The sequence below is a fragment of the Sphaerodactylus townsendi genome, linkage group LG02, assembly GCF_021028975.2.
Source record: "Sphaerodactylus townsendi isolate TG3544 linkage group LG02, MPM_Stown_v2.3, whole genome shotgun sequence".
Taxonomy (NCBI): domain Eukaryota; kingdom Metazoa; phylum Chordata; class Lepidosauria; order Squamata; family Sphaerodactylidae; genus Sphaerodactylus; species Sphaerodactylus townsendi.
In genome coordinates, this window is record NC_059426.1 from 10,915,198 (window position 1) to 10,934,694 (window position 19,497).

The 19,497-nt window shown below is 48.4% G+C and overlaps 1 protein-coding gene across 8 annotated transcripts in view; it reads right to left on the reverse strand.

Annotated features, from left to right (window-relative positions):
• GULP1 (GULP PTB domain containing engulfment adaptor 1) overlaps positions 1 to 19,048 on the reverse strand; it is a 256,298-nt gene extending 237,250 nt beyond the window's left edge. For 2 of the 8 annotated variants that reach the window (XM_048484086.1, XM_048484082.1), the window contains exon 1: positions 18,850 to 19,032. The gene's annotated coding sequence lies outside the window, so the exon portion shown is untranslated. Of the gene's footprint in view, positions 1 to 18,364; positions 18,479 to 18,849 lie in introns of those variants that run through there. The other 6 variants (XM_048484088.1, XM_048484087.1, XM_048484085.1 and 3 more) reach the window with 6 other exon arrangements.
• Positions 19,049 to 19,497: the final 449 nt, after the last annotated feature.

Here is a 19,497-nt window from a genome sequence, read left to right on the forward strand (position 1 = left end):
CCACAGACCTACAATACAGTCCCAGTCAGAACTGGTCCCCAGTGGTACATTGTGATTGAGTTTCCACGGGGAACTTGCAGCCTCGGGTGCCAGGTGTACACTAGTTAGATGTAGAGTCTAGTTTGGGCCTCAGTGAAAAGAGAATTCAGGCAGGCTGTTGGCATGGAAGATTTTTTTTTAGCAAGCCTTTATTGGCATAGACAACAGTACAACAGCAATAAAAACGGATTAAAAAGCATATAAAATACAGGAAATAAATGTTAGGTCGAAGAAAATCTACTGCCGTTTAGTAATTTCCAGGAGAAAGTCTGCCACTATCATACAGAGAGAAGGATCAGGATTGTCCAACAAGTAGTGTAATCTAATTAAATCGGGGAGATCGGGTAAATGTAAAGGAGTAAGATTCACATACTTGGATCTGATTTCCTTGAATCTGAGACAGTGTAGTAACTGGTGGGCCAGAATTCAACTGAGCCATCGTTACATGGGCACAATCTTTTAGCCTTTTCTTGCTTATTAAATCTGCCATGTAACAAGGCAGAAGGCATAACATTAAACCTGGCGAGCATTATGGCTCTCCTTTGAGCAGGGTTTATTAAGCAATACAGGTAGTGTGCCAAGTGGCCCCGTTCAAATGGGAGAGAAAAATACAGGGGGGAGCACGTTTTCTTGGCTGCGGTGATTAGGGTAGAGAACTCTCTATCCGATAGTTGACCTTTTAATTTTTTGTAAGCTTCTGAATAGGACAAAGGGCAAAGTGAATCCACTGACAGTCCAATACAGGCCATTTTTTCTTCAATTATGGAAAACCAGGGGTTGGAATGGGTGTCAGAGAGCAGACGGTGGACCAGGGAATTACAGTCTGAGAAAAAATGAATGGCATGGAAGATGACTTTGTTGTCCACCCCTGATGATTCTCAAGCACTGAATCAAACTTATTCCTGGCCAAGTTTCTGTTTCTTGAAGCCAAACTAGAGATGCAACATTTCTGGAAATTTTGAAGTCAAGGGGGAAGGAGGAACGGTTCATTGGAGTTTCTTTCAGTGGTCCTCAAAATTTCCACTGAAAGAACTGAGGAGGGGGGATCTTTCTGCGAGTTTTGATTAGCAGTGATACAGGAGAGAATGGGCTATCTTCACTTCTTCGTTTATTCAGTTTACTCTTATTCCATCTGCTAAAACAGCAAAACTGTTCATTGACTTTGTTTATTTCCTGCCTTTCTTCCCAACGCATACCCAAAGGTGTTTATATCCCCTCCATTTAATCCTCGCAGCACCCGTGAGATCAGTCTGGGTGTGAGGGAGTGACTAGACGGGGGCCACCCAGCAAACCCCCAAGGCACAGAGGGCATTTGAACCCGGGTCTCCTAGATCTGCAACCTGCGGCTCTCCAGATGTTCATGGACTACAATTCCCATCAGCCCCTGCCAGCATGTAGTCCAGGAACATCTGGAGAGCTGCAGGTTGCAGACCCCTGTCTTAGATTCTAGGCCCGTGGTGGCGAACCTTTGGCACTCCAGATGTTATGGACTACATTTCCCATCAGCCCTTGCCAATTGGCCATGCTGGCAGGGGCTGATGGGAATTGTAGTCCATGACATCTGGAGTGCCAAAGGTTCGCCACCACTGTCCTAGGCTGTTGCTCCAACCACTGCACCACACTGTCTCTCTTGCAAAAAAAATAACGATGAGCATGAATAAAACCTGAGCACTCAAATGCAATCCAACCAAACGATAATGGAACCTTCGCAGAGAGTACCACAAGCCCACAAGGGCAAATCGAGAGGGCAGAGATAAAAAAATAAATCATTCTCTATTGCTACAAGCTCCAGAAAGCTGACCAGACAGTGAGGAATCCTGGTGAAAAGCAAACTTTTGTGATGTTGTGACTGTTAAAGTGTTTTTAAAAAAAAAAAAAAAAAACACAACACCAGTCTGTCAATGTAGGAAACAAAAGCTAATACTCAGAGAGAGTAATTCTGCAGCATGTTTTCTGCCTGAATGTCCCCCGTTTGTTTTGTATATTTAAACACTTGTCAAGACATGAGCGTCTCCTGAGGGATCTATATTATTTCTCCCTTCCAAGGGCAGAGGAAAGATGTTTGGGAATGGCCATACAGGGATGCTGCATGATTTAAAACACTAATTTTCCTTGAACCTTTCGCTGAAACAATTGACTACAAGGGTGCTCACTCGACCTAACAATGGCATTGTCCTGAAATAAATTACACCATGTCTAGAATGCAAAAACCTGGAAAAACTAACATAGGAGGGAGAGTGTCTTTGCCAAAATGGGAGGGGGGGAGGTGCTGAAATGGAAACAATGAAAAAGCCCTGTTAATATATCTCCATTTTGAGCATGATCAATACAGATGTTTTAATTGCTTTGCTGGGATGTTAATTTCTGACTCCAGCCTTCTCCCAAGAAACACATCTTGTGTTTAGTTCTTCATTCTACACTCGGGCATAGCAAAGCTTCTTCCAATTTTTATCGTAACTTTTATTTTTCCTGGTTTCTTCTTTTATGAATGTATTGATTAAATCAAGGAAAAGGGGTGTGTATCAACCCTCAAAAACAGACTTGCCTGTCTTGTTTCTGTTTACAGAATTGATTAATCTGTTATCTCACTGTATATTTTATCTTTTTCTTTCATTAGTATGGCTGAATGTTATGTTGTTCAAGCCTATGGCTATAACACTTAATAAATATTTACTCACTTACTTGTTTCCAGCACACAACAACAGACACTCACTTAATCAAGTTAACATCCTTCTAGAATCAAAGTGTTGTAAGAGACCTCAAAGGACATCCAGTCCAACCCTCTACCATGCAGGAATACACAATCAAAGGCACCCTTGATAGATGGCCATCCCGCCTCTGCGTAAAAACCTCCAAAAAAAAAGGAGACTCCACCAGCAAGGCAAAATAGAGTGGTATTTACTATGCTAAGTCCAATGAAATCAGTAGACTTAGGAGGGTGCAATTCTGCCAAGAATGGTAGCCTACTTGCAAACAATACTCCAATATATTTGTTAGAAGATCTCAGAAGCTAAGGATGGTCAGTCAGAACATCTGAGGGAAGATTATTCCAAAGCCTGGGTGCCTGGGTGCAATCACTGAGAAATCCTTCCCATGTGCCCCCATATCTCAGCAAAAGGGGGGGTACCATAAAGAGAGTCTCTCCCTGTGACCTCAGCGCCCAGGCAGGTACATACAGGTGCAGGAGTTACTTTAGGTAGCAAAGCCAACATCAAAACCTTGAATTGAACCTGGAAGCCTATGCAGAGAGTATTCACCAATATTCATATACCATCTGTAGTCTGAAATGGCATAGCAAAAAAAAATCCTCTTTCCAAACTCTGTCGTGCATAGGTCCACATCCTTTTTGGAAGTGAGGCCTCCAGAATTGCCCATGATTCTCCAAGTGAAGCCACCCCAATGAAGTGTGCATCCTTCAATGCTTTTCAAGGCCACAGATGTTCAGAGGTAGTTTATCGCTGCCTGCCTCCAGCCGAGCAACCCAGAATTTTCTTAGTGGATTCCAACCCAAGTGCCAGCCGGGCTGACCCTGTTTTGCTTCCATGACCGGATGAGATTATGGCTAGCCAGGTTTATCCAGATCACGGGTGTGTTACTCTAGTTCATAGGTGTCAAACTCGTGATGGACTACAGTTCCCATCATCCCCTGCCAGCATCATGCTGGCAGGGGATGATGGGAACTGTAGTCCATAACATCTGGAGGGTCGCAAGTTTGACACCTGTGCTCGAGTTGGTCTTAATAAAAGAGAAGGAAGAAGGTTTATACCCCGCCTTTCTCTCTTACAAGGAGACTCAAGGTGGCTTACAAGCTCCTTCCCTTCCTCTCCCCACAGTAGCCACTTTGTGAGGTAGGTGGGGCTGGGAAAGTTCTAAGAGAACTGTGACTAGCCCAAGGTCATCCAGCATCATGTGGAGGAGGAGGGGGGGAAATCCCATTCACCAGATAAGAGTCTACCACTCATGTGGAGGAGACAGGAATCAAATCCGGTTCTCCGGATTAGAGTCCACTGCTGTTAACCCCTGCACCACACTGGCTCAATGTACTACACGGGTTTTGTTTGGGGATTCTGCTAAGGACTATGCACCACACTGGCTCAGTGTACTGCACGGGTTTTGTTTGGGGATTCTGCTAAGGACTATGCACCACACTGGCTCAGTGTACTGCACGGGTTTTGTTTGGGGATTCTGCTAAGGACTATGCACCACACTGGCTCAGTGTACTGCACGGGTTTTGTTTGGGGATTCTGCTAAGGACTATGCACCACACTGGCTCAGTGTACTACACGGGTTTTGTTTGGGGATTCTGCTAAGGACTATGCACCACACTGGCTCAGTGTACTGCACGGGTTTTGTTTGGGGATTCTGCTAAGGACTATGCACCACACTGGCTCAGTGTACTGCACGGGTTTTGTTTGGGGATTCTGCTAAGGACTATGCACCACACTGGCTCAGTGTACTACACGGGTTTTGTTTGGGGATTCTGCTAAGGACTATGCACCACACTGGCTCAGTGTACTGCACGGGTTTTGTTTGGGGATTCTGCTAAGGACTATGCACCACACTGGCTCAGTGTACTGCACGGGTTTTGTTTGGGGATTCTGCTAAGGACTATGCACCACACTGGCTCAGTGTACTACACGGGTTTTGTTTGGGGATTCTGCTAAGGACTATGCACCACACTGGCTCAGTGTACTACACGGGTTTTGTTTGGGGATTCTGCTAAGGACTATGCACCACACTGGCTCAGTGTACTACACGGGTTTTGTTTGGGGATTCTGCTAAGGACTATCATAATTACCTACGTACTTTTTTCTCTTGGATTCAAAGTCCCGAAGAGGGGGAAAAAATCATTACGACCCTAAGAAACTAAAACGGTGCTTATCTGAAAGCCCGTGTTGCTTTGGGAATCTTAAACAGAATCACCCTCCAAATTAGATGATGATCTTGGCCTTTATCCCAACCTTCGGGCTTTTTAGAAGGCATTCCGATTCATTGCCATATTCTTAAGTGGACAACGATGCATGAAAATGGACAAGATTTTGCAGCACAGTGTAAAATACTAAGCAGACGATTACGAACGCAGAAATGAGAAGCAAAGTTTAAATAAGGTCAACAAACCACCAGTGACCAGACGCACTTGATTTTTTTAAAGCTATGCCACTGAAGCAAACCAAGGATGTCAATCAAACTGAACAGAAGAAGAACAGCAGGAGGAGGAGGAGGAGGAGGAGGAGGAGGAGGAGGAGGAGGAGGAGACGACTCAAGACACCTTACAAACCGCTTTCCCTTCCTCTCCCCACAACAGACACCTTGAAGGTAGATGGGACTGAGAGAGTTTGGAGAGAACTGTGACTGGTCCAACGTCATCCAGTAGGAATGTAGGAGTGGGAAAACACATCTGGTTCTCCAGATAAGAGTCTGCTGCTCATGGGGAGGAGTGGGGAATCAAACCTGGTTCTCCAGATTAGACTCTACCTGGACAGACTGAAGTAGAAAACAAAAGCAGGGAATCACTTCTTCAAAATATATGTCACACAACCCATTTCCAATGTTGTTTGTTTGATCTCCAAAGTTGAGAAAAAGGATGCAATTCGGTAGCAAACCTCTTGAGGTTTCCTTTGATCTACTGCTTAATTTGGCCGAATGAGCTATTTACAGTTTCAGAGGGCAGCCATGTTGGTCTGCAGTAGAACAGCAAGATTGGAGTCCAGTAGCACCATAGAGACCAACAAGTCAAAACTCACTTCATCAGATACAAGCTATTTATAGCATTCTCTAGAAATCTACATAGCATTCCGCCACTTGTGAAATGAGTTACTCCAATTTTGGGGAAATTTAACAGCTAGAAGAGTTGAGATCAAAATCTACTTTGGTGTCCTCTTAGTTCCTATGTTCTCCTTTACACAACCACTTACCCCGTCTCCTTTTCCACCCTATTTCATTGCATTCTCATGTTCCTACCTTATCTTCCTTCCCACACTTTAGTTCCTTTGGATTGGAGCTGTCGAATTCCAGGGATCTTCTAATGCTCACAACCACCAATTTTGCTATCTAACATGGAGGCCCACCACAATCCCGAACTTCCAAGTTTCTGCAATCAGATCTGGGACTTGAATTTCCTGGCCTTTGGTACAACTAGAGTACATGCTAACAGCTCTAGATATTTTTTTTTCCAGCAGATGTATCAAAGGTACTTTTTTCATCATAAGCAAACATTCAGGGTCAGCTTCCAGGTCAAGCAAATGTAGCAAAATGCCTGACGGCATTGGGAAGTAGAAGAAGAAGAAGTTTGGATTTATATCCCCCCTTTCTCTCCTGTAGGAGACTCAAAGGGGCTGACAATCTCCTTGCCCTTCCCCCCTCACGACAAACACCCTGTGAGGTGGGTGGGGCTGAGAGAGCTCCGAGAAGCTGTGACTAGCCCAAGATCACCCAGCCTCCACAGCTCAAGTGGCAGAGTGGGGAATCAAACCTGGTTCCTCCAGATTAGAATGCACCTGCTCTTAACCACTACATCACTATGCTTTGATGGAGGTATTTCTAGCACTCAGCATTCTATTGACTTTCTATCCAGTGGTCACTGTACCCAATGAGTAACCTTGTGGCAGATGTTTGAGGGCCATGCCAAGAACTGAGCAGTACCCTACTCTAATAAGAGTTTGGATTTATATCCCCCCTTTCTCTCCTGCAGGAGACTCAAAGGGGCTTACAATCTCCTTGCCCTTCCCCCCTCACAACAAACACCCTGTGAGGGGGGTGGGGCTGAGAGAGCTCCGAAAAGCTGGGACTAGCCCAAGGTCACCCAGCTGGCGTGTGTGGGAGTGTACAGGCTAATTTGAATTCCCCTGATAAGCCTCCACAATTCAAGCGGCAGAGGGGGGAATCAAACCCGGTTCCTCCAGATCAGAATGCACCTGCTCTTAGCCTCTGCTCTTAGCCACTACGCCACTGCTGCTCCTACCCTACCTCCTATTAATAACTTCTGGAACTGACTGGTCACACCAGAACACAGCGCTGCGGTTCAGTCTGTCAATCAAGAAGGACTCCATCACTAACGGTATTGGAAAACTCCCAGCAGGTCCAGAAGAACCAAGGAGAACACATTCTTCTTGTCACTCTCCTTCCAGAAACGTCCATGTTTTCTGACCGATATTTGTAACCGGAGCTCAACCAGGGAGAGAGATCAGAAAGATACATAGATGACACTTGTGAAGAATCCTCGGCCCTAGTATTAAGCCATACCATAATACTCTGTGACGACTGACAATTATGTTTCCCCCTCACGGTTCTGTTTGAATAACAGCACGCTCTTGGTAATTCCTAAAAGGATTATAAATTCAATTTTGAGAGACTACAAGTTTTCATTAAGTTCAAATTAAGGACATGTGAGCGGCTGATCGGCCCTCGTGGGAAGTCGCAGGTAGATGGAAGTCTTATTTTTAGAACCAGCCCTTCAAATTCCACAGACCGCAAGACAGTCGGACGCAAAGATATCATTACACAACGCATTACAGGAAGCCAAGCTAATGAAGTTGGCAGCAGGTCATTTGGAGCTGATTGCAAAATAGCCCACCCTCCGAAATCCCCACGTAACGTTCTTTCGGCCTGAAAGACACATCAAAATATTTCACTCTTCCGACCCTTCGCATCGCACGGTCCGGAATGATGATTTAGCAGCGTCGACAGACGGCATCCGCACACCGCACCGCAGAGACAAAAGCAGGTCTTTTCGCCCTGCTTGCCATCCCGGTACGGGGCAGAGAGATAAGGGTATTAGTATCAGCTCTGGCTGCAAAAACCGTGGTTAGGAAACTTGTGCCCTGCTATTAGCACAACAGGTACAGCGGGACGGATTACCGAATTAAAAGTTTAACGCCGCAATGTGTAGCTTTTTCCCGTCGCCAGTTTCCTCGTGATGAAAGCAGGGAGGAAAATGCAAGAGACTGCTTACGGAGACAAAGAGCGCTCTTCTAAAGCGCACGCATGTGAAACTGATTAAGAGGCACCGGAATGGGCTCGGCCTCACCGGCCCTTTATTCTCCCTGAAGAAACAGACCTGAAAAGCACGCTTATTTTTCACAGAAACCATACGTGGTTTAGCAGTGCAGTGCCAAATAGAAACGCATCTTTTCCCCCTGCCTATAACTGTGTGTTTTAATCACTTTAATGCATTATCTGCATTGCACTTTCACACACACACACACACACACACACACACACCCCTCCAGACACTGTCGTTTGAATGGTATGAACTCTTCGAACTGGTAATGTGTCACCCACCAAATCTGGCATTGATTTCCTGTCTGGAAGGCAATAACCATTTGAACAAAAAGGGTATTTCATTTCAAAACTAATCTTTCTCCCAGTCGGCGCAAGCCACCTCTCCTTGTCCCAAAAATGCAGGCATATTTGTTCCCTTCTAAATAAAGAATTTCTGTCAACAAGTCAGGCACTGGAAGAGAAACAAAAAGGGGGCACAGAGAGGGCTCCATGGAAGAAGTTATTTGAGTCCCAACTCAGACCTTTAAATAATCAATCCAAAGGTCCAACTTCCTGTTTCCCCACAATGGTCCACAGTAGCAGAAGCCATCCAAGTTCAATCTAGGACACCCAAATAATCAAACCAGTGGTCCAGCTTCCTGTTTCCCCGCAATGGTCCACAGTAGCAGAAGCCATTCAAGTTCAATCTAGGACATCCAAATAATCAAACCAATGGTCCAGCTTCCTGTTTCCCTCCAGTGGTCCATGGTAGCAGAAGTCATTCAAGTTCAACCTAAGACATCCAAATAATTACACCAATGGTTCAACTGCCTGTTTCTACACAGTGGTCCACTGTAGCAGAAACCATTCAAAGCAGAAATAATCAGTCCAAAGGTCCAACTTCCTGTTTTCTCACTATAACAAAAGTCATACTAGTCCAATTTACAACCTCCAAATTATCAATCCAAAGGTCTACCTTCCTGTTTCCCCACAGTGGTCCACCACAGCAGAAGCCATTCAAATTCAACCTAGGTCTAGGACAGTGGTGGCGAACCTATGGCATGGGTGCCAGAGGTGGCACTCAGAGCCCTCTCTGTGGGCACTCACGCACAGAGTTCATCATGTGGGAGGGGGTGGAAAATCACCCCCCACACATACATCTAGGCAGGCCTGGGCATGATCCTTTACCTGGGAGTAAGCTCGGTTGCTGGCAATGGGGCTTGCTTCTGAGTAAACCCTCCTAGGATCGTGATTCACCCATTTGAAGCGTTGCATGGTTGCTTCACCAAGCTTACTCCTGAGTAATGCATGCCTCGGAGCCAACCATTTTTCTAAACTAAAACCTCAGTATTCAGGTTAAATTGCCGTGTTGGCACTTTGCGATAAATAAGTGGGTTTTGGGTTGCAATTTGGGCACTCAATCTCGAAAAGGTTCACCATCACTGGTCATATCTAGAGGTTGAGGAAATGCATGGAAGAAGCGATTGTTGAGGAAATGGTTTCTCAAAAGCAGATTAAATATAACATCCAGTATCCGGGAGTTCTCTGGGATTCACTCAGTCACAAAATCTGTAGCGGGGTGTGGTAATCAAGATATGCCCATGGTCAATTAGGCTTCCAGATTATATTGCCTGGAGTAACTCATTCACTGATTTAATTTTGCAAACAGACTTTTTGCCTTTGGCCTGTTTTTAGATGGACATTCTGCTACCTACACATACAAACTTGGAAACTGGTATTTTATAGCACACAGGGTAAGAAATAATATGAACATCCAATATTTCATAAGGCAGGGGATGAAGGTCAGGGTTACAGCACCTTAAAGACCAACAAGATTCTCAGAAAATAAGCTCTCAAGAGGCAATGCTCCCTGTGTCAGATATCTGATGAAGAGAGCTTGGACTCTTCCATCCACACAGTCCCAAGCTATTTTAAATGGGCGCTGCAGAAGAAATACTTTCCTCCTTTATTACTGCTGCCATTTCTGGAGTACATAATGGCAGGAATATCCAGAGGCCATGCTGTCAATACCCATTTGATCAAGCCTGACAAACAGCATCTTACTAAAATAAACCCTGGCTCTGGAAAATTTACACAATAATATTAGTCTTTCAGATGCATCACAAGATCCTTTTCTCATTCATGTACACTAAACATTTTCCCCTACAAACCCCTATCAATCAATAAGATGCAAGCAATAGTCCATTCCCCAGTGCTGTGCAGGTCCCAATCACCCTTAAGTAGTCTGCCTTCAGCCACAGCGCAAAGAATAGGTTCTCTCCCTTGCAGAGGTGTATGGGGGGGGGGGGAAGAGGAGCCCAGGGACAAAAGATCCTCTGGGCACCCCCCCCCCCATGGCAGGTTGCATAGCCCTGCCCCCCCCCCACACTGTGTAACACGCCCCCCTGTGTATCCCTGCTGCCGGCTCCTGCTCTCCCCAGGGCCTGGGGAGGGCAGTAGCCTGCCTGCACAGACCCCAGGAGGGTGGAGCAAAGGCATATCTAGGGAGAATGGAGCCTGGGGCATAATCGGAGTTTTCCACTGCTGTCCCCCTCCCCACTCCATTTTTCCTAGATTTTTCCTAGGGATTTTTCCTAGGAGTTGGAGTGGACTCTGGCATAGGAGGTTAAGAGCTCGTGCATCTAATCTGGAGGAACCGGGTTTGATTCCCAGCTCTGCCGCCTGAGCTATGGAGGCTTATCTGGGGAATTCAGATTAGCCTGTACACCCCCACACACGCCAGCTGGGTGACCTTGGGCTAGTCACAGCTCTTTGGAGCTCTCTCAGCCCCACCTACCTCACAGGGTGTTTGTTGTGAGGGGGGGAAGGGAAAGGAGATTGTAAGCCTCTTTGAGTCTCCTACAAGGAGAGAAAGGGGGGATATAAATCCAAACTCTTCTTCTTCTTCTTCTGAGGGTCAGTGCCCTCCCTCAACCTGTGGTGCCCACCTTAAAGGGAGAATCTGGGGTCCTTAGTTTAAACACCATTGAAAGTGATACTGTTTGGGGATGGATTATCCCCCACCCTGAAACATCATCACTTTCAATGTTTAAACTGGGGACCGCAGATTATCCCTTTCAATCCATGCCGAAGGGGGTGGGGAAATTTCGGGGGTGTCTGCTGTCAGAGGTCCAATTGTTACGCTAGCAGCACCAAAATTTCAGGATATCTTTAGAAGACTATCCTGATGACACCACCCAGGTTTGGTGAAGTTTGGTTCAGGGAGTCCAAAGTTATGGACCCTCAAATGTGTAGCCCCTATCTCCTATTAACTCCCATTGGAAACAATGGAGGATGGGGGCACCCCTTATGGGAGTCCATAACTTTGGACCCCTGAACCAAACTTCACCAAACCTGGGTGGTATCATCAGGAAAGTCTCCTGAAAAATCTTAGAAATTTTGGTGCTGCTAGCCTAAAAACTGCACCCCCTGCAGGCCAAACACCAAAAACACACTACAAACACAAACGAACCTGATTTTTGGTGCTTCGCCCCCCGTGATCAAATGGGGGGCATAAGCCATGACTGATTTGTACAGCTATCTGCAGCAAGCTTTCAGAAATTCATAAACTCGTACAAAATAAAGTTTACAAGAACTGTGAACATAAGAACATAAGAACAAGCCAGCTGGATCAGACCAAAGTCCATCTAGTCCAACTCTCTGCTACTCGCAGTGGCCCACCAGGTGCCTTTGGGAGCTCACATGTACGATGTGAACGCAATGGCCTTCTGCGGCTGTTGCTCCCGAGCACCTGGTCTGCTAAGGCATTTGCAATCTGAGATCAAGGAGGATCAAGATTGGTAGCCATAGATCAACTTCTCCTCCATAAATCTGTCCACACCCTTTTTAAAGCTATCCAGGTTAGTGGCCATCACCACCTCCTGTGGCAGCATATTCCAAACACCAATCACACATACTTAGTGAAGAAGTGTTTCCTTTTTATTAGTTCTAATTCTTCCCCCCCCAGCATTTTCAATGAATGCCCCCCTGGTTCTTAGTGATTGTGAGAAAGAGAGAAAAATTTTATCTCTCTGTCAACATTTTTCTACCCCATGCATAATTTTATAGACTTCAATCATATCCCCCCTCAGCCGCCTCCTCTCCAAACTAAAGAGTCCCAAACTCTGCAGCCTCTCCTCATAGGGAAGGTGTTTCAGTCCCTCAATCATCCTTGTTGCCCTTCTCTGCACTTTTTCTATCTCCTCAATATCCTTTTTGAGATGCGGCGACCAGAACTGGACACAGTACTCCAAGTGCGGTCGCACCACTTACCCGCTTTATATATAAGGGGCATGGACAATCTTTTGCAGTTTTATTCTCCAACTCCTTTCCCTAATTATCCCCAGCATAGAGTTTAGGCCTTTTTTTTACGAAGCTGCCATGCATTGAGTTGACATTCCCATGGAACGTATATCAACTAAAGATGCCTAAATCCCACTTTCCTGGTCTGTGACTGATAGCACTGACCCCTGTAGCGTGTATGTGAAGTTTGGATTTTTTGCCCCTATGTGCATCACTTTACATTTTGCTACATTGAACTGCATTTGCCATTTCTGGGCCCACTCACCTAATTTATCAAGGTCCGCTTGGAGCTCTTCGCAATCCTTTGTGGTTCTCACCACCCTACATAATTTGGTATCTACTCGCAGTGGCCCACTCTGGGTGTCAGCATACAGATTTTCCGAACTTTAAAAAGTAGACTTCTAGAACAGGAATATCCTATCTTGTTGGGGCAAGCAAATAAATCATGCTCACCCCTCTCTGTCGGAATAATACCGGAACAGGGGCACATAGCCAAATATCTTGAATTATTAACTGAACCCCAACAGAGATGGAACTGAACAGTTTATAAAACGTTTTAGAGGATTTGTGCAGAAATGGCCAACGTCTCAGAAACAACATTCTACTTCCTCTTCCTGCGCCATCTTTTGAAGTAGAACAAACAGAGCTGCAAACACCATTCCAAATGTGGGTGCCATATGTAGAGGCATTACGATGCTTGCTATTTAATGTTCACCCAGACCCAGGGGTGGTCTGATCTCATCAGAAGCTAAGCAGGGTGGGCCCTGATTTGCACTTAGATGGGAGATCACCAAGGAAACCCAAGGTTATTACTTGGAGGCAAGCAACAGCAAGCCACCCATGTTAGTCTCTTTAGCACTCTTTAGCAAGCCTTTATTGGCATAGACAACAGTACAACAATAATAAAAAAACACGATTAAAAAGCATATACAATACAGGAAATAAATGTTAGGTCAAAGGAAATCTCTTGGCATTTAGTAATTTCCAGGAGAAAGTCTGCCACTATCATACAGAGAGAAGGATCAGGATTGTCCAACAAGTAGTGTAATCTAATTAAATCGGGGAGATGGGGTAAATGTAAAGGAGTAAGATTCACATACTTGGATCTGATTTCCTTGAATCTGAGACAGTGTAGTAATTGGTGGGTCAGAGATTCAACTGAGCCATCGTTACTTGGGCACAATCTTTTAGCCTTCTCTTGCTTATTAAATCTGCCATGTAACAAGGCAGAAGGCATAACATTAAACCTGGCGAGCATTATGGCTCTCCTTTGAGCAGGGTTTATTAAGCAATACAGGTAGTGTGCCAAGTGGCCCCATTCAAATGGGAGAGAAAAATACAGGGGGGAGCACGTTTTCTTGGCTGCGGTGATTAGGGTAGAGAACTCTCTATCCAATAGTCTCTTTCCTTGAAAACCCCCACAATAAGGTTGTTAAAAGGCAGCTGTGATTCAATTCCAGTTCACACACACATTTAAGTTTCTGTCCTAATGATCCTTTACACTAAACTTCCTTTTGTCATGAACACAACCCGCTGATCTGACATGTTCAGCAAATGGTTGTTGTGGGTTTCCAGGCTGTGTGGCCATGGTCTGGTAGATCTTGTTCCTAATGTTTCGCTGGCATCTGTGGCCGGCATCTTCAGAGGTGTATCACAGAGAAAAGTATGTTTCTCTCTGTGATGCACCTCTGAAAATGCCAGCCACAGATGCAGGCGAAACGTTAGGAACAAGATCTACCAGACCACGGCCACGCAGCCTGGAAAATCCATAACAACCAGTTGAATCGGGCTGCGAAAGCCTTTGACAATATATTTTCAGCAAAGTTTAGATGGATTCCAAACTCTTAGCAATGACCGCAAAATACGTACCCCCATAAGCATTTACATGAAGTTCACGCTAAATTCTGTAGGCCTGATCAGGAGATACACTAACAGGATCAAGCAGCTTTGTACTGTGGTGTTCCTAAGAAATAAAACTATTTTTAAAAAAAAAATAAAGCCTTCTGAGTCAGCCATCACCATATCCTGTGGCAGCGAGTTTCATAGGTTAACTTTGGCCGGCGTGTAGACGTACTTCTCTGGGTCTATCCTGAATCTCCCATGGCTGACCAGGAGCAAAGGAAGGAACCAGTCTCATTTCAAAGGATAGACCAGAAAAGAGATCGCAAGCCTCCAACTGGCCTTTGAAACCACTGACGCCATTGCTCAGTAACAGAATCAGACTGTGCCGCTTGGTAGTAGAAACGTAACACTGCAGGGACAGTAGCCACACAGAACCACCACTTCTCTTATTTCCTGAGCCACGGGTACCAACTGGGGATACTGCCTTGGCTTTTCCACCTGTATTTCATACAGCTGATGGAAGACGTTTTCTCAGTGGACACGAATAGCAAAAAGATGACTCTTGACGGGAAGAAACTGGGCAGCTGCAAAGTAACCATCCAAAGAGAGGCCTCCGAATCTCACAAATAGTGAGCTGTGAACGACAACTCCAAAATAAAGCCGGCGAAAGAGCCAAGGGAGGGAAAGAAACTGAGACCGTAACTCTGCCGTTTCATAGAAGATACCACTCCCTTCCTTAGCTCATCCCCCCCTCAACCTAGAGCAGTGATGGTGAACCTATGGCACGGGTGCCAGAGGTAGCACTCAGAGCCCTCTCTGTGGGCACGTGCAAACAGTGCCCCCTCCCCCACATCTAGGCTGGCCTGGGCCGCTGGGCTCGATTATTAGCATTAAACCTAAAACCAAGTTTTGGGGAAGCAGTATAGGTAACCCTGTTAAGCGCTGTTAAACCCCACTGATTTTCACGCAACAAACTAAAGCGTGATCCTTTACCTGGGAGTAAGCTCGGTTGCTGGCAATGGGGCTTGCTTCTGAGTAAACCCTCCTAGGGTCGTGATTCACCCGTTAAAAGAGTTGCACGGTTGCTTCAAAGCAAAGCCACTGACTACCACCAAGCTTACTCCCGAGTAACGCACGCCTTGGAGTCAACCGTTTTTCTAAACTAAAACCTCAGTATTCAGTTTAAATTGCCGTGTTGGCACTTTGTGATAAATGAGTGGGTTTTGAGTTGAAATGTGGACACTTGGTCTCGAAAAGGTTCGCCATCTCTGACCTAGAGTCTCCGTGTGGATGCTCAGTCCATGTCGATGCCGACACCTGTCCTTTGATCCAGATCAAAGAGAGAAGCCGCAGAGCCACGCAAACGATTGTGTCACGTGCATTCATCCTTTTAAAAGTGGGTAGGCAGCGCTTATCGGAAAAGACAATAATGCTAGGAAAAAGCTGAAGGCAGCGGGAAAAGAAGAAAGCCCAACATGAAATGCATTGACTTAACCAAGGAAACCACGGCCTTCAGTTTGCAAGACCCAAGAAAGGCTGTTCATGATAACATATTGATAGGGTATTGATTCATAGGGCAGTGATGGCGAACCTTTTTGAGACCGAGTGCCCAAATTGCAACCCAAATCCCACTTATTTATCTCAAAGTGCCAACCCAGCAATTTAACCTGAAAGCTGAGGTTTTCGTTTAGAAAAAAATGGTTGCCTCCCTCTTCCTCCACCCCTCACTCTGCTCCTCGAAAGCAGGGGGGCCAGCCTGCTCTAGCCTCCAGCAAGTCCCGCACACACCACTCTGTGCCCCTCTAGCATCTCTGACTCCTCTGCGCCCCCCTACCCTCGGGCAGCAGCCACCCAGAGCACAGGCACCAGGCCTGTCAGCCGAATCCTCCCTGCTCACCGTGGAGAGTGCACGTCGTGCTCAGTGGCCCAGGCCAGCCTAGATGTGTGTGTGGGGGGGGGGGGGGGGATTTTCCACCACCCACATGATGAACTCTGTTTGCATGTGCCCACAGAGAGGGCTCCAAGTGCCACCTCTGGCACCCGTGCCATAGGTTCGCCATCACTATCATAGGGTCTCCATAAGTCTGAAGCAACCTGACACTTGAAACACAGACACACTTGAAACACAGACACACGCGTCCATTCAGAAAAGCTCTCCATGGAGAAGACCCAATTGGCCGTTTCTTGTTCCTACACTCAGCTTCTTAACACTGCCTGCGCCGGCTGCATGCCAGGGAACCGAGCGACAGGTGACTGTTTGCCAGCCAGCTAGAGACAGGGGCACAGCCCTGACCCTTTGGTTGACCCCCGTAAGGCAGTATTATGAAGCAAAGCTTCCTCAGACCCAGATCAGCCAAACGCTCGGTGCCATGCCTCGGCTGGTTTAATAACTTAAAGCCTTCAAGACCAAAGATTTGCATGTGAAAGTGAGAGACAATGAAAAAGAGAGAGGCCCCTTCCGCACACGCAAAATAATGCGTTTTCAAACCACTTTCACAACTGTTTGCAAGTGGATTTTGCCATTCCGCACAGCTTCAAATAGCATTGAAAGCAGTTTGAAAGTGCATTATTCTGCATGTGCAGAATGAGCCAGAGAGAAGAAGAAGAAGAAGAAGAAGAAGAAGAAGAAGGAGAAGAAGGAGAAGAAGGAGAAGAAGGAGAAGAAGAAGAAGAGCAGGAGGAGGAGGAGGAGAGGAGGAGGAGGAGGAGGAGGAGAAAAAGAAGAAGAAGAAGAAGAAGAAGAAGAAGAGGAGGAGGAGGAGGAGGAGGAGTTTGGATTTATATCCCCCCCTTTCTCTCCTGCAGGAGACTCAAAGGGGCTGACAATCTCCTTGCCCTTCCCCCCTCACAACAAACACCCTGTGAGGTAGGTGGGGCTGAGAGAGCTCCGAGAAGCTGTGACTAGCCCAAGGTCACCCAGCTGGCGTGCGTGGGAGTGCCCAGGCTAATCTGAATTCCCCAGAGAAACCTCCACAGCTCAGGCGGCAGAGCTGGGAATCAAACCCGGCTCCTCCAGATTAGATACACGAGCTCTTAACCTCCTACGCCACCGAGAGAGATAGAAACCAGAAAAAAATAGAATTATAAATCGCAATTATAGATCAGCTTCCTTCTCTGATGTTTCCATCCAGGAGGAGGGAAACTCAAGGAACGTCAAGACAACCGCAATTAACCTTCCGGGTCTCGACTTTCTTCTCCCAGGCAGAAAATAGGTTTCAATTATTATTATTTTTTACACAGCCACGCGCGAACGGGTTTAGGGCAAGCAAGTTCACACAGCACAGACAATCCCCTGTTCAGAGGAGACATCACAGAACTGAGACACTTCCACTGAAAAGTGGATCTTTTTGAGAATCCCTCTCCTCGCTTGTTTTCGAAAACGCTTGCAAAGAATGTCAGCCAGAGACAAGATTTTGCCGCCCTGCCCTGCCCCATGGTCCACAGTCAAAGGAGATGGTGTGTGTGTTTTTTTCCGCATCTGGATACCAGATTGTGGTCGCCCAACGTGCGCCTGTGCCTGAGTCTGGCAATTTCAGACTCCGGAAGGCTTCCGCTGAGCCAGCACAACAGCCTTTTTTGTGGGATCGCAGAGCTCTGCTGCTGCTTAACATCCTTCCCCCCCCACCCCCAAATTACTAGCCTCCTTGTCGCCTCTGAGCATTCAGGGAACTTCTCCCAGCCCCCCCCCCGCCCCCCAACACCCCCAAATCCCAATTCAGGAGGTGTGTCCTGCTTACTGTGCAAAAAGGGACGTTCCCACCAGCCGCCGAGCATGTTCAGCGACAGATACTGGCCCTACTCCGGGAATGTAGCGTTTGAGAGGTGACCAGCTATGGTTGCCAGGTCCCGGTCGGGAGACACCTGGTGGATTGGGTCGTCACGCCTGGGGAGGGAGGGGGTTTGGGGAGAGGGGACCTCACAAGGGTCGGGGGCCAGCCTCCCAAGCAGCCCTTTTCTCCAGGGGAACACGATGCGTCGCCTGGAGCTGAGTTCCAATCCCGGGAGCTCTCCAGGTCCACACCGGGAGGCAGCCCCCCCCCGCCCCCGCGATCCAACTCCCTGCCTCCAAGAGGCAAATCGCTTATTAACCTGCGCAGAAGCCTTTCAGCGGTGCTGATCCAACCGGGATCAGTTACTCTTAAGGAGTCCCCCCCCCCCCACATTCCACCAGCACCAAGCCGGGCGTTTAAAACGCAGTTACCTCTTCGCCTCGCCCAGCAGATCTCCTGCTTCGTTCCGACCAACCCCGACCCGCGACTCGACCGCCGATCCCCACGTTACGCGTCCTCCCTACGCCCAGAGTCCTCGCTCGTCGGGCGGCCCCTCGAAAGACCCGCCTCCCGGCCGCAACTCCGCCAAAGCGCCCCGATCGGCTGCGCGCTCGCCAGCCCAACTCCGCGCTTCCCCCCCCCCCCGCCCGGCCGGGTCTCCTCGCGAGTCGACGGGGCTGAACCAACGGGGCGGAGCAGAAGCCCCGAACCTGCGAAGGGCGGGCGGCGGGGGGGGGGAGGGGGGCAAGACTCGGAGGCGCCGCCGGGGAGAAGCCGACCCAAAGGAGGGGAGGGGAAAGGGACGGGGAGGAGACGCCCCCTCCGGCCCGACCAGCGACCCCAACTCCGCGGGCTTCCCCGGCTGCTCGCTCTCCTCCCCGGCCACGCAAAGCAGGGCGCCGCGCCGGGCTCTTACCTCGCCGGAGCGCAGCTCTGCCGCCGCCGCCGCCGCCGCCTCCTGCTGCTGCTGCTGCTGCTGGGCTGGCCGGCCGGAGCCTCTCGCGGCCCCCGAGCAAAGTTTCCTGACGTCACCGGCCCGGCTGCCTTCCCGTCCCCTCCCCGCCCAGCCCCGGCTCGGCGCTGGCCGCCTGCCGGCCTCCCTCTGCCTCTGGCGGGCTGGCCCGGGGCGCGCCGCCTCCGCCTCCTCTCCTGGCCAGGCGAAGGGAAACTTGCCTGCGACAAAGCCAGGGCGACCCCTCCCCTCCCTGGGACGCGGGAGTCACGCGGGGGAGGGGGACGCTGGTGCCCAGGACAGTGACCACTAGGCCGGCCGGCCTCCAAGTCGCGAGGGGGGACGCTGGTGCCCAGGACAGTGACCACTAGCCCGGCCGGCCTCCAAGTCGCGAGGGGGGGACGCTGGTGCCCAGGACAGTGACCACTAGCCCGGCCGGCCTCCAAGTCGCGAGGGGGGACGCTGGTGCCCAGGACAGTGACCACTAGGCCGGCCGGCCTCCAAGTCGCGAGGGTGGGGGACGCTGGTTTCCAGGACAGTGACCACTAGCCCGGCCGGCCTCCAAGTCGCGAGGGGGGCGCTGGTGCCCAGGACAGTGACCACTAGGCCGGC